The sequence below is a fragment of the Galleria mellonella genome, unplaced genomic scaffold (assembly GCF_026898425.1).
Source record: "Galleria mellonella isolate WM207_F2 unplaced genomic scaffold, CSIRO_AGI_GalMel_v1 utg246, whole genome shotgun sequence".
In the NCBI taxonomy this organism is placed as follows: domain Eukaryota; kingdom Metazoa; phylum Arthropoda; class Insecta; order Lepidoptera; family Pyralidae; genus Galleria; species Galleria mellonella.
This window is the reverse complement of record NW_026442050.1, coordinates 102,388-116,546: the sequence shown is the minus strand read 5'-3', so window position 1 is coordinate 116,546 and position 14,159 is coordinate 102,388. Positions and strand designations below refer to the sequence as shown.

The window sequence follows — 14,159 nt, the reverse complement described above, 5'->3', positions numbered from 1 at the left end:
ATTACAAAACATACTGTGAAGCCCGTAACACCCTTTATGCATGTTATTGCAGACTGTACATGACATGGTATGTCATTGTAACCTTGTAATTTCACTGCTACATTTCAATCTTTAAATCGAAACACAACCACTTGACCACGTGGGGAAGGGCTTGTTAGAACTGCGAATTACCAGTCCTATTACTAGCAATATAGGGTATATTGCTAGTAATAGGACTGGTAATTCGCAGTTCTAACAGTCAGGTCGACCTCCACGTGGACCCAAATGTAATGTGCTGTATCCCAGTTGTATTCATCACGATAGGCTAATTGACCTGCTTTTTAATTTTCACCTATCATCCCTCACTGGTGCACCGCCAGCATATACCGTTAGCGTAGGCGGAGTTACCATTCCATTATCATCCTTAAAAAAAAATACTTGACACAGAAACACAACTGTGACAGAGGCTTAAATAATATTGTTTTTATTAATTTAAACTATTATCATAAGAATAGATTTCTGTTATTTGTCCTAAAAAAAATTAAAATAACACGTTTTGTACCCGGTTGATTACCAGCATTTTTTTAATGATTCTTTTAAAATAAAGTCACTTATTAATCGTAGGATAAATTTTCGTTTCGTCCTTAGTACAGGCGGAGTGCTCAAGTAACCCGTGCATATCGTATTGTTATTAAATACCGCAGTCACGTTATCGTAAATACACTGCCGATGAATATTGTTTACATGTGTAATGCCGATGTATTATAGAGATCACGTACTAACACTGTTTATAGTGAACTACTGCCAATAGTTGTCAACTACAAATAACATTCAATCTATGCGCTCTATATCTCTATATCTATGTATACATAGGGTGCTATCGACATCATCATTTCAGCCATTATCCGTCCACTGCTGGACAATAACCTCCCCCATAGACTGCCATAAAGAACGGTCCTAAATCACCTGCATCCACTGACTCCCAGCAATACATTTCAGCCATCCATCTAAGAACGGTCCTAAATCACCTTTCATCCCCATCGGTGTCTCCTTCAGTCACTACAGCTTGCTTATCCTTTAGGCTATGTCGGTTATTTATGTTCTTTTGCGGAAATCCTCGTTTCGGATTCTATCACGCAAAGTGACTCCGAGCATAGCCCTCTCCATAGCCCGCTGAGTAATTTGAAGCTTTTGCATACGGACAATAGTTTAGGAGCATGTTTCGGTTCCATAAATCATCACTGGCAACACGTAGTGGTTAAAGACCTTCGTCTTCAAATTCTAATGTATTTTGGATGAAAAGATGTGTCGCTATCGACATTATTAATGAGCGAACAAATTGAGCTCACTAACACTCTAACATAGAATCTCTTTCTTCCCCGGCCATCATTTAGAGATATGTCGGTTCGTTATCATGGAAATGCTAAGTAGTGGTAACATATTCGTAGTATGTAGCAAAGAAATTCTCCAAATTTTTACCCACTTACTAGCAATATACCATGTCAGGTCGCCCTCCTCGCAGTCCTCCCCGGAAACCATCGTGCTTAATTCCTAGCGAATTCATTACGATAGGCTAACTGAGATGCCTTTTCATTCTCACCTATCATCCCTCACTGGTGCTCGCCCACGTATATGGTTAGCGCAGGTGGAGTTACCGTTCCATTATCATCCATTAAAACAAAATCGAGACATTCAATAGCAAAACAAGAAACAATGGCGACTCTGTTGGCGGGCCCCAATAATGGCGACATGTTTAAATCACAGCAACAATGACGCGTGACGTTTCTTCTACGCGCCACTTATACTTTTTCCTACTGTTAGTTTTTGCTATGTCGGTTATTTTCGTTCTTTTGCGGATATCCTCGTTTCGAATTCATATTAAATATCACGGATTAATTGTCTTCATTTTTACCCAACTGCTATTTTTTTCAGATGTAGTTGTGTATGTACTAATACGTCCGGTTGTCTGGTACAATACGTAGCCTATGGAGACTGTAGTTAGATTCGCCGTAATTGTGGGAATACTGTTATAGGCCACACGTGACGATAACATAAAATAATAATGACGGCCATAAACTATTGTAGTAAAACTGTTATTCATTCATTCAACGTGTTAAACATAATTACACACAAATAAATACACGTAATCTTTACAGTGATTTGATGATTCACTGTTGAGTTTCTTTGCCTGTTGACAACAAACTAATACAAGATAACACTTCGAAACCACAGTAGAGAAATGATAGAATAAAACAAAATAGGCCTGATGAGTATAATACAAGTTGGCCTCATACGCCGAGTGCTCCATGCGTAACTAAAGATTTTGTTTCTTGAATTCTGGCAAAAACCAATTATTTTGATTTCAAAACTAAATTACTGAACCAATTTTGATAAAACTTCTATGACACCAATCTTTATTTATTTTTTTTCAAAATATGATCTTGTTTACAATTTATAATAATGTAATAAAACGGAGGATTTCATTTGTTTGGAAGTGAAACAAATCTGTAAAAGTACCAGTTGAATTTGAAAAATTATTTTTAATAATTATTTATTTAAGTTTATATTATTTAATTCATTATCCTTTTTATTAATCTGCAAGTATTTTAGTTTTTTTTTTTTTCAGATAAAAATATTCCAAATTGGTTAAGAGTTGACGATGTTATGAAGTCACAAGCATAAAATATACAACCGAATCGAGAACCCCCTTCTTGAAGGTTGAAGTCAGTTGATAAAGTAATTGGAAAGAAGTAGAGGGAAAACTATTTTGCACGTTTTCATATTATAAACAGACTATGTGGCTTAAAAATAAATAAAACTAGTTTCAGAATGTGCAAATGAAGCTCTTTCATTTGGTATCCCATTTGAACTATTTTGTAATTTTGACCGTCCTATTATCCTAATACAGCGTTGTAGATGGAGTAAGCGAAGTCGCACCATAAGCGTCTCTTATTACCATTGTAGTAAGGAACCCTAAAAAGACAAGTAGAAACTTATTTCAATATAAGTTATTTTTATTTTTTTGTTTTTATTTATTAATTAATTAATGTAATTAATTTGCATATATTGCTATGTATTTTTCTGTTTTGAGATAAATGTAGAGCTGTTTTTAAAAAACATAAAATATTGAAAGTAGACTTTTTATAAAAAAAAGCAATCGCATATAAAATATCATATAATGGTAAATTTGTTCAGAGACCCATCTAAATTACACATGCCTAACTGTAAAATTTATTTCCATCAAAATATTATCTAGTAATTTGCATTTATTCCACAAAATATAAGAGAGATGCCTTTCAATTTACTTTCTTTTTTTTTCATTTAACAGTTTCCTCTTGTCGGTGCAACTAATTCATGCATCTTCTTCCAGCCAGCTCTATCCCAGGTCATATCCTTTATTTTCCTATACGACATGACGCCTAGTGTTTCTTTTATCTGTCCCATGTAGTTATTCTTCGGTCAATTTACTTAAAACTTATATATTTAATTACCGAATGTTTTTATAATATTAAAACATTCAATCCTAATAATAATTAAGTAATAGCTGAGACTGCATACTTATATATTTTTTTGCATACCGTACAGGCTAAGTGTGTCGAACAAAATATATTGTTAACATCTGCATTTATTTATAAATACGCATGTTTTACAAATCAAAGTCTTGAATATTATAATATCAAATTCTGATTTATTGATTAAATTGATTTAATTTAATCTACATATAAGATATTCTGATTTTCTTAATGAAGTTAGGCATGGCATAGCATATATTTATAGTATATTTTTATTTTATTACTTATGTATTACTATTAATTTTTTTATTTTTTTTATGCAACTTAGAATGGCATACAAGCGTACGACCTACCTGATGGAAAATAGTAACCGTCGCCTATAGACATGAGCTGTATCATTGACGTAACAGAATATACTGTTTCGCCCATGATACACCCCATGCGTCGCCATTCCTGAGGACTCATGTGTTATTCCTCTGTACCCGGTATATTCACTGCAATATCCCACTCTTCAATACGGAAACACAGCCATGCAAACACAAATGCTTCGCGGTAGAAACACCAATGGGACAGAGGTGCCCAAGCAAAACGACTTTTGTACAAAGTCTCCCTCTGGTTTTTGTTATATATTATATTACAATAATTAAACTTATAATTTTTTTAATAGCATAACTAACAATTTAGTTATTAATTAATGGTATTAATTTATTTATATATATAATTTATTTTGAATTTCTCGGATTTATTTATTAATTGACATAATTTAATTAATTATACATTTAATAATCATGTATCGTAATCCAGATGAGTTGTAAGAGTTTTTTTTTTTTTTATTTGAATATAAGTTTGTAATTGTAATAAATTATTTCAAGCAATATTATCGTTATTTTGAATTAGATCAGGTCATCGGGTTATACGGATACAGTTGATACAGATAACTGTATTCCCTACACGATATCGCTGTAACTGTAGTAACAACGCTACAAGTAGTTTTGTTATTATTATTATTAGATAATTAATATAAAAAATTGCACCTATTTTAATAATTAATAAAACTATATTTTTGTGTGTAAGTGTACATATAAAACTGATTTAATTCCGAAAAAAGGAGCAACTACAGGATAATATACTTATTTCGCAACCAGCAAGAGGTTGCTCTATATACGAGAACGGCAACTTCATTTGGCATTAGACTAATTCTATCGATTGCAAAAAGAATTATTATAATCGGTTCAGAATTGATGATAATGTTATGTTACTTAATGAAAAAAATATATCGCTAAATTTAATATAATTGTGTTCCCCAAAAAAAACCGACTTTAATTGTAGTAAAACCCATTACTTTGCTTTAAAAACTAAACTTCAGAACCTATTGTGATAAAATTTCTATTTCATTCATTTTCATTTAAGAGTTTCCTCTTGTCGGTGCAACCAATCCATGCATCTTCCTCCAGCCAGCTCTATCCCAGGCCATATCCTTTATCTCCCTATACGACATGACGCCTAGTGTTTCCTTTATCTGTCCCATGTAGTTAATCCTCGGTCTTCCTCTTCCTCTTTTGCCCTCTATCTTTCTTTCTACTATGCTCTTAAAAAAATCGTCATGTCGTATAAGGTGGCCCAGCATTTTGCCTCTTCTACTCTTTATTATTTCAATCAATTTCTATACGACCAATTTATAAGTATCCTTTCAGATGAAAATAAAAATTCCAAATCTATTTATTATTGACGGAGTTATGAGGTTACAAACATGAAAAAAATACAACCGAGCTGAGAACTTCCTTCTTTTTGAAGTCTAACTTTTAAATGTAACTTATTACATATTTGACATTATAATGGATTCCTTTGCAAATACAGGGCACTTCCTCGAGCGAGTTCACCCCTCGGCGTGAAGACGCCCGCTCTGTATCGAGGCGGCGCGCTGCGTGCCGAGCGCGGCGCGGAGCCGCCGAGCGAGATCCGAAGCAAGAAATGTAACGGTATCGAACATAACCAGCCGAAGCGATACAGCGGCTTATGGCGGCCGCCGTATACGCGTGTATATACACATTAGTAAATACGTGTATATAAAGTTTATCGCGGCGCCCACGGCCGCGCGCGGGGTCGCCGACCGACCAGCCACAGCCACCAAATGGACATCAGGCCGCGTGCACTGTCGTCATGTGGCGGCAACTGTATCTACATACCACATATCTACACACTGCCCGCTGCCAACTGAGACACCGTAGCCATGTGGACACATACATACATATGCAATATAAGCATATTACATCAACACAGTGCACAATAATCAAAACATGTTCAAGGTTGGCAAAACAAGAGAACAACTTTTTGGTTGCAACTTTTTTATACGACTGGAAATGGAAAACAGGCTGAAATATTATATTGTTAAAATTGCTGATACAAGCTGACAAACGACGTTAACTATCGCCTACATATTGGACAATACACACTGACAGATCGAGCATCCATCTAATGCCATTTCTAAGAACTAATATGTGTAAATTCACAACCATATTGATCCCATATTTATTTCCAATGTTCGCCATTACAACTATCTATCACGTAGCTTGTTTACCTCTCCGAACTGCATGAAAATATAAACTACTATGCTTGGAAATCTTTATCCGCCTGCATCGGACTGTTTGTATCAGATGCAAGGTCGTCGCTTCATCTAGAGAGAGTTTGACCTACATTGCATTTGCCTATAAGAGACCACCAATTAGGGACATTTCTTAGATAGATAGATAGATAGATACTCTTTATTGTTTTCTCCAAAAGATTACAATAGTAAACTTATTATAAATATAAACAATTACAAGAAATTTCTTCTTCTAGTTATAGGTTGTACAGACAATGTAGCCGGCATATTACCAATCAGCTTGCTTATCTTTCGAGCTATCTCGCCCATTTTGTTTCTCCTGCGGAAATCCTCATTTTGGATTCTATAACGCAGTCAGTCTGCTTGCGGAGGTCAAAATTCCCATTTGTGTCAGCAGCGCAGCACAGCCACGTGTGCGTTGTAGCATGCGTTTCTATGTTCTATTACAAATAATAGACAAAAATGGACGCCTTAGATTGTCACCCACCTGAACAGGCTTTAACACACCTACAATTAAAAGTTAATGATGTGCAGCACCCATTGATGGAATGTGATAGGAACCGAAGGGAAAGGGAAACATTTTTAAAAACATTTAATATTAATAAATTTGATGTGGGGATTGTTCAGAGCATAATGCATGCTGCTACTGACAAAATTGGTTTATGTTTAAGTGAATTAGTAAGTAGTAATGTTTAGTTATAATTATAATAGTAGATAACCCGTTTAGATTGGGGGGAAAGGGATTGTTAATAATGGAGACTGAGAATCCTATTGCTAGCAATATACCCAACCAGGTCGACCTCCTCGCGGTTCTCCCTGGAAACTACCATGGTTAATTTCTGATGAATTCATCATGATGGGCTATCTGGCCTGTTTTCATTCCCATCTATCACCCTTCACTGGTGCTCTGCCAGCGTATCCCGTTAGCGCAGGTGGGGTTACCATACCATTTTCACCCATCAAAAAAACCCGTTTAGATTTTATGGGATTGACATGTTAAAAATCAAAAATCCCAAATTAAACGTAGATTAAAGAAAATGTGTCATTCACTTAAAGTAAGTTCTTAGATAATACATATAATATAACACGAAATTTGCTTGAATGAAAGACAATCAGGCGCTCCTTCCAAGTAATTTATTTATTTATTTAAATAACTTTAGTGACCAAAATAAAATAAGGTAGAAAAGGCGGACTTAATGCTAGTAGAATGCTAGTAACAAGTTAACCTTTGGAATGAACGAAGTGAATCACGAACTTCTTACTTCACTATTGGAATAGGGTAAAAAATAACAACTAATAATATATACCTATATAAAATAATTAATATATATATATATATATATATATATATATATATATATATATATATATATATATATATATATATAAAGATATATGCGTATATAAGTAATTAGAGAAATTAAAGTACACTATGACTAGAGCGAATTGTTTAGACTCAGCCTAGTCAAATATAGCTTACCACAAAATTGTTACCGGATCATTTGTGACCTCTGTCCCGTTTCTCCTCATAAGATGAGTCCAGTATACTAACCATTATTTTATTGAAGATCCCCTTCCATCTCTATATCCAAGAACAGACAAAAACACATACATATTCTGAAATATAAAGAAATTATATTAAAATTAATTTTTAACTAATTTCTCTTTAAGGTATGTATAACCTCTACTACTCCTATACCCAACTAGAGTAGGCAGTCTAACTGTACTGTCATTCAAATATTTTAAAATACTAAAGTGTCGAGTTAATTGATTATTGCAACATTAAATACTTAACTACGAAATTTTTGACAAGCGACACTTATCTTGGCAATTATCAGTAGCAGTGATAAAGTTATTATTATGACTTGTGCGGTGACGGACAGACGATACGGCTCGATAAAGAAATCGATGCTATATATTGCGATAGAAATGTCTTCATACATTTACTGGCAGTAGAATTTACTGTAACTTACCTAGATTAGTACCTGTTTTGTTCCCAGATTAAAAGCCTCTGAATTCCAATTCCTGCTTGGATTATTAAAAAAATAAGTTTCGTGCTTCAGAAATTATGAAAAGCCGTCATTCGATAAGCTATATCAATACAGAGTTTGTTGTGTATATTGAAGGCGACTTCAAAAGGATCACAGTACTTATTTCTGCCATGAAGTGCAAAAGAACGAGTGATCAACTGGTTCCACGTAATGGAATATGAAGCTGCAAATAAATATTAATAGTTGAACTACATATTCGTAAATATTCACAAAATATATCACCATCAAAAACACAGACGACTATTTTTTTTATAGCACAAATGTGGCAAACAAGCATACAGCGCGTCTGATGGTAAACGGTCACTGTAGCCTATGGACGCTTACAGTACTAGGAGTGTCACGTGCGCGTTGCCGACCCTGAAGAAACCTTGATATAGTCTTTTTGAAGAACTCTATACTGTAGTCTCTAATAATTACAATAAGTTTCCATTAAACAAACTTAAGCAACATCAAATTAATAGCTATACATACTCATATGTTTGTACAAATAAATTATTGATTGAATATGCACTTGTTTTACAATCACATTAATTGTCAACTCCTTCGACTGTAGCTCGGCGTATCCAGCGTTATGAATGAAAAACCAGACAACTATCATCTGGTTTTCAACACAAAATACTCAAACAATTAAAATAAAAAAAAAAAATAAAAAAAAAACAAAAAAAAATTACAGATAAACATATTATCCCAAGATCAATAAATAATTTTATATTAATAGCTTCGATTTATCTTCATGCAGCGAGTCGCGACACTCACAGGCATCGCTCGATAATCACACTCGCGCACACACATGCGCATACTCATCGTTCTTTCGTGTCGGGTTTGCAAAAATAATAAGGTGTACCATATTTAGCGAGGAGCATAGAAACACGACTGTCTGAAACTTAAACTGCATTTTAATGGCGAAATAGTTGTAGGCCACAGCTGCCGCGGCATCGCGACACCACTGGCGAACCCTCACGCCCACTTGCATACATGTACTGCACACATGCGTGCACTTTACACATATGTATACATATGTATGTGTATTGGTGACATAACTGTTTACCTGATTTCAATGTGGCTCAGTAATCTTATCAAAGTCAGGACATGTATGCGGGATAATTTTATTCCGAGATACATTTAGCCGTCCCCTTGACATGGCCAATTGATATTTCAAGAGCACGCCGGAATATAGCTGCCAGTACAGAGCATTAGAAATGGGCAAGGGTTCTGTAGCTACAAAAAATTCCACTATGTTTAGAATGATATAATTTTATTCGTAAAAGATATACTTGTCATCCTTACTTTTATCATACATTCCTACAAGTAACCGCACTATATGGGGGTATCATGGGCGAAACAGTATACTCTGTTATGTCCATGGTACTGCTCACGTCTATAGGCGACGGTTACCACTTTCCATCAGGTGGGCCTTCAGCTTGTTTGCCATTCTAAGTTGTCTAAAAAAAATTACTTTATACATTTGATCGACGTCGCTAATAAATTGAAAATACACAGAGACATATAAACTCCAATGAACAGAACAGATGATGCTACAGTGGGTCACCAACAATTATAGAGTTTTTTTTTATACGATGTTGACGGCCCACCTGATGGAAAGTGGTAACGCCCAGTACCATGGACATAACAGAGTTTCGCCCATGTTTCGCCCATGATACCCCCCGTACGTTGCCATTCCTGAGGACTCAGATGTTAATCTTCTGTACCCTGTAAATTCACGCCATATCCCACCCTTCAAACCGAAACACAGTCATTCAAACACAGCTGCTTCACGGTTGAAACACGAATGGGACAGAAGAACCCAAGCAATCGACTTTTGTACAAAGTCTCCCTCTGGTAACATCTTATGCAGATAGGAAGAAGGCAAACATATAGATCGAAATTACAAAGGTTCTTAACTAATTTTTAGTCGACTAATTACAACCCTATAAATCTGTCTGATATTAATACAGCACAATCAGAGTCGGTTGAATTAAAAGGAGTCCATTTTGGTATATGAATTTTAATTTGCAGAAAACAGACAGAATAAATAAGTGTTTACATTTGTCTGGATGCAAATATATTAAGTCCACTCTCGTACCGGACGCCCGAGATATGACATTACTTAGGATAATTGCTTCTCCTCCGAGTTATCCTGCAGATACAAGCGTATCTTTTGTATTAGGCACCTACTACTTATGCAAAACATTACGCAAGATTATGAAGGACAAATGACTTTTTAATTTAAAAAATAAAAATGAAAAATACATTTCATTGATATTTTAGGATTTAGTCAATGAGCAATTGCTACTCGATTTTATACATAAATATAAAGAGTATACCTATTTATGAAACTGCAAAACTTTCCCTAATAAAACAGTTGAAATACGAAAATATTCTTCAATCCTTTTGCAGGTGGCGATCATGATTTATATGAAAACTAGCGGCCCGTCCCGGCGTTGCACGGGTGGACATTTTTAACATTTCCCTTCACTGCTCTGCTACTATTGATCGTAGCGTGATGTAAAGTACACTGTAACCTGCCCAGCAGTATGAACAATAATTGTACCAAGTTTCGTTAAAATCCGTCGAGTACTTTTTGTTTCTATAACGAACATACAGACAGACAGACAAAAATTTTACTGATTGCATTTTTGGCATCAGTATCGATCACTAATCACCCCCTGTTAGTTATTTTGGAAATATATTTCATGTACAGAATTGACCTCTCTACAGATTTATTATAAGTAAAAATTTCAAGTCATTTTCTTTACACATTTTACTTTATATTTTAATGAGAAAAATTATTCAATTTCCTAAACAGAAATCTCTGAATTTCAATTAATATACTCCTCCGGACTTCAACTGCATACGATATTATAATTTTTTTAAAAGCCACTGACCGTCTTGATGGGAAGCGTAACCGTAACCTTTGCTCGCAACACGGCGCCGTACGAAACGACGCGTGTAAAAGCGATGTAGCTATAATGGAAAGTAGTGTCGATAGTGATAAATTGTGCAACAATGCGCGTCGCGGGCGCAGGTGCACGCCGCAGCGCCGCGCCGCGCCGCGCCGCGCCGGTGACCTTTGCAGCGCACCCCGCGCCGCCGCCGCGCCGCCTCGCCCTCGCTCCTCCACCTCGTTCCTATCCGTTATTACTAATTATAAGCGAACTAGTTAAAGGTCTACTATTTCAAGTACATAGATTATGTGCTGGGATTATTGCTTCCGTTGAAGGAACCTTCGAGTTTCAAAGTGTAATTTTAAACAGTATCTATACTACATTTTCTTTCAATCGATTGAATTATTTACCGTTTACTTTACGCGATATATTCACCAATTATAAGCTAATTCTCATCATCTTCACTTTCATTTTCATCATCACTTCGTCTTGCTAATTCGTTAAGCTATTGACGGTGATTTTGTTTCTCTAACGAATTACTTCGTATTGTATTAGTTCCCTCAGAGAATTTCCAAACATAGTCCTTCCCATAAGTCGCTGAGCCAGACTAGTACTATAAAATAATACAAAAAGAAGTATTACTCCCTCTAATGTAACAAGCTTTCATGGGGTGCTATGGTGCACATTCTTAATTCGCTTCCTTCTGTGTATAGAATTCATATCTCTACAAAATCGGGAAAACAACCATATATATAAGTCTTTTCTATTTTATAGTAGTCGATATATATATATATATATTTTTCAGTTTCATTATAATTTATGTAACAATATTGACCATACTCTTTGTCTGTTATACGATATATAGTTAATTATATATGTACTAGTATTATACCTGATCAGCAATATTCTAAATAGCATTACAATGAAGTAAATTAAGTAGGCAGTTGAAAGTAATACGAAGCGCATACATACTAGTTCTCAGCAACAAAGTGATTCAAATTACATGAATCAACAATTTGTTGAACTATTCGAAGAAAATGGTATGCTCACGTTGAAGGCAATAAATGCATTATTAAACGTTATTGGACCCAACTGGTGAGAGCACTGATTTAATTTTCACATTTATTTTATTTTTATTTATTTATGGCAACAAACAGCCATTTACAAAATGTTAAAACAATGTACATTACAGATTTACAATTATACCCCTTACAGTGCCAATAACAGTATTTTAAATATAGAGTTATTATTAATGAAATCCCATGGAAACACATAATCTAATGATATTTCTATATATATTATTGTTATAATTCTGAACATTCTCTCTCCTCCCTTCTTGTAATGGGGTAGACAGAAACTATGAAAACGCCGCCTGGTAACTTGTACCTTGAACGTAACATAAATATATACCTTTCTCTGTATATAATTTACCCATTTATTTATTATAATTGTCAACATAATACGCACCTCATGACTCGAGTGATAATGGAAATAAATTATTGGCCCATTTGTTATTATGATTCAAGTAAATTAAGTACCAAATGTTGTTCACATATATATCAAAATATAGACTTCTCTGTTCAAAATAAAAGATAAAATTTAAAGAAAGCAGATACCCTATAATCAATATCATCACGGTGCGTGGACACCCTAACACAGTATTGTAATTGTCATATGAAATAATAGATAACTAGATACCATAATTTCTAATTCAAACAAACGATACGTACAGTACTTACTCGTATTTAGTGTGCGTTAAAGAATATAATGAAAAAAAAGTATAAAAAGTGAAAAGCTAATTCAATCTCATTATAAAAACACAGAAATATGTATACGTGTTGTTAAGTATAATATAACACGTGACCTTCACTTCGTCTTTGCTGCATTTACAAAAAAAAAACGACCCACTCAAAAATACATGTAGGTACATATACAGCTCTTCTGCACACCTATACATGTGTATGCATAGTGTATATGTACACTTAATCGATGCCTCACCAATATGTCTATAACTATATAATGCATACGTACAAAATATAATCATTTTAATAATAAACGATTACTCGCACTGAAGTCAATATAAGGCTTTATAAAATTAGCGCTCACCATAAACGGCAAGAGATACGGCCCAGTTAATAGACGTTATAGAATATTTCTCTAATTGACCGAATTGTAACGTTCATAGTAGGAGAATGTGGCTTAATTTAGTCGCGTTCACAGTCAGTGTCACACAGTTCTTCACTAGCTGCTTGACCGCACGACTCAGTATATAAATATATCCTATTTTAAATTATTAACCTACTCATGTACCAAATTTCATTCAAATCCGTTTAGTCGTTTAAGCGTAATTGAGTAATAAATATCATCAATATATCAATTAATCGTCCACTGCTGAACATAAGTCCCCCCCCCCCCCCAAATTTGCCAGTAGTTGCCACGCTTAGCAGACGGGTTAGCAACCGCAATTAAGCTTTGGTAATGTTTTAAGAGGAACGCTACTGGAGGAACGATCCCTCAACCATAATTTACAACACAGTAATATAATATTATCTCGCCTCGTGCCCACGGGAAAGGAAGGGATGGTCCATACTGTGTCGGGACCACAAGACGAATAAATATACTATATATACAACGGAGTAATAAATATACAAACATCCAAATACATTTACAAGCTTTCTCGTTTATAATACTAGTTCAATAACTCGATATTGCAAGTCATTGTGTAGTTTACATAAACCTCACAAAATCCTTATCTAACTTTGCTTTTTCTAATTATCGAAAAGACGAGGCTAATGTTTTCTGTCTATTTATTTATTTCAAAAGGTTCACCTATAATTTTTTTACATTTTACATGCTACTTAATCAATAACACCAAAATAACTTTGCCTAAAGTTAAAGTCTTTTAGAGAGGGGGAAAGGGATTGTTAGTAATGGAGACTGAGAATCCCATTGTTAGCAATATACCCAACCAGGTCGAGCTCCTCATCGTTCTCCCTGGAAACTATCATGGTTAATTCCTGATGAATTCAACATGATGGGCTAACTGGCCTGTTTTCATTCGCATCGATCACCCTTCACTGGTGCTCCGCCAGCGTATCCCGTTAGCGCAGGCGGGGTTACCATACCATTT

At 34.9% G+C, this 14,159-nt stretch overlaps 1 long non-coding RNA gene across 1 annotated transcript; it reads right to left on the bottom strand.

The window, feature by feature from the left end:
- Positions 1-5,262: 5,262 nt before the first annotated feature.
- LOC113517947 (uncharacterized) lies at positions 5,263-9,704 on the bottom strand. Its single transcript, XR_004224094.2, has 4 exons — positions 8,816-9,704; positions 8,067-8,307; positions 7,574-7,710; positions 5,263-6,600 (listed from the first exon to the last, which is right to left on the bottom strand). It is a non-coding gene; the product is annotated as an uncharacterized LOC113517947 (long non-coding RNA).
- Positions 9,705-14,159: the final 4,455 nt, after the last annotated feature.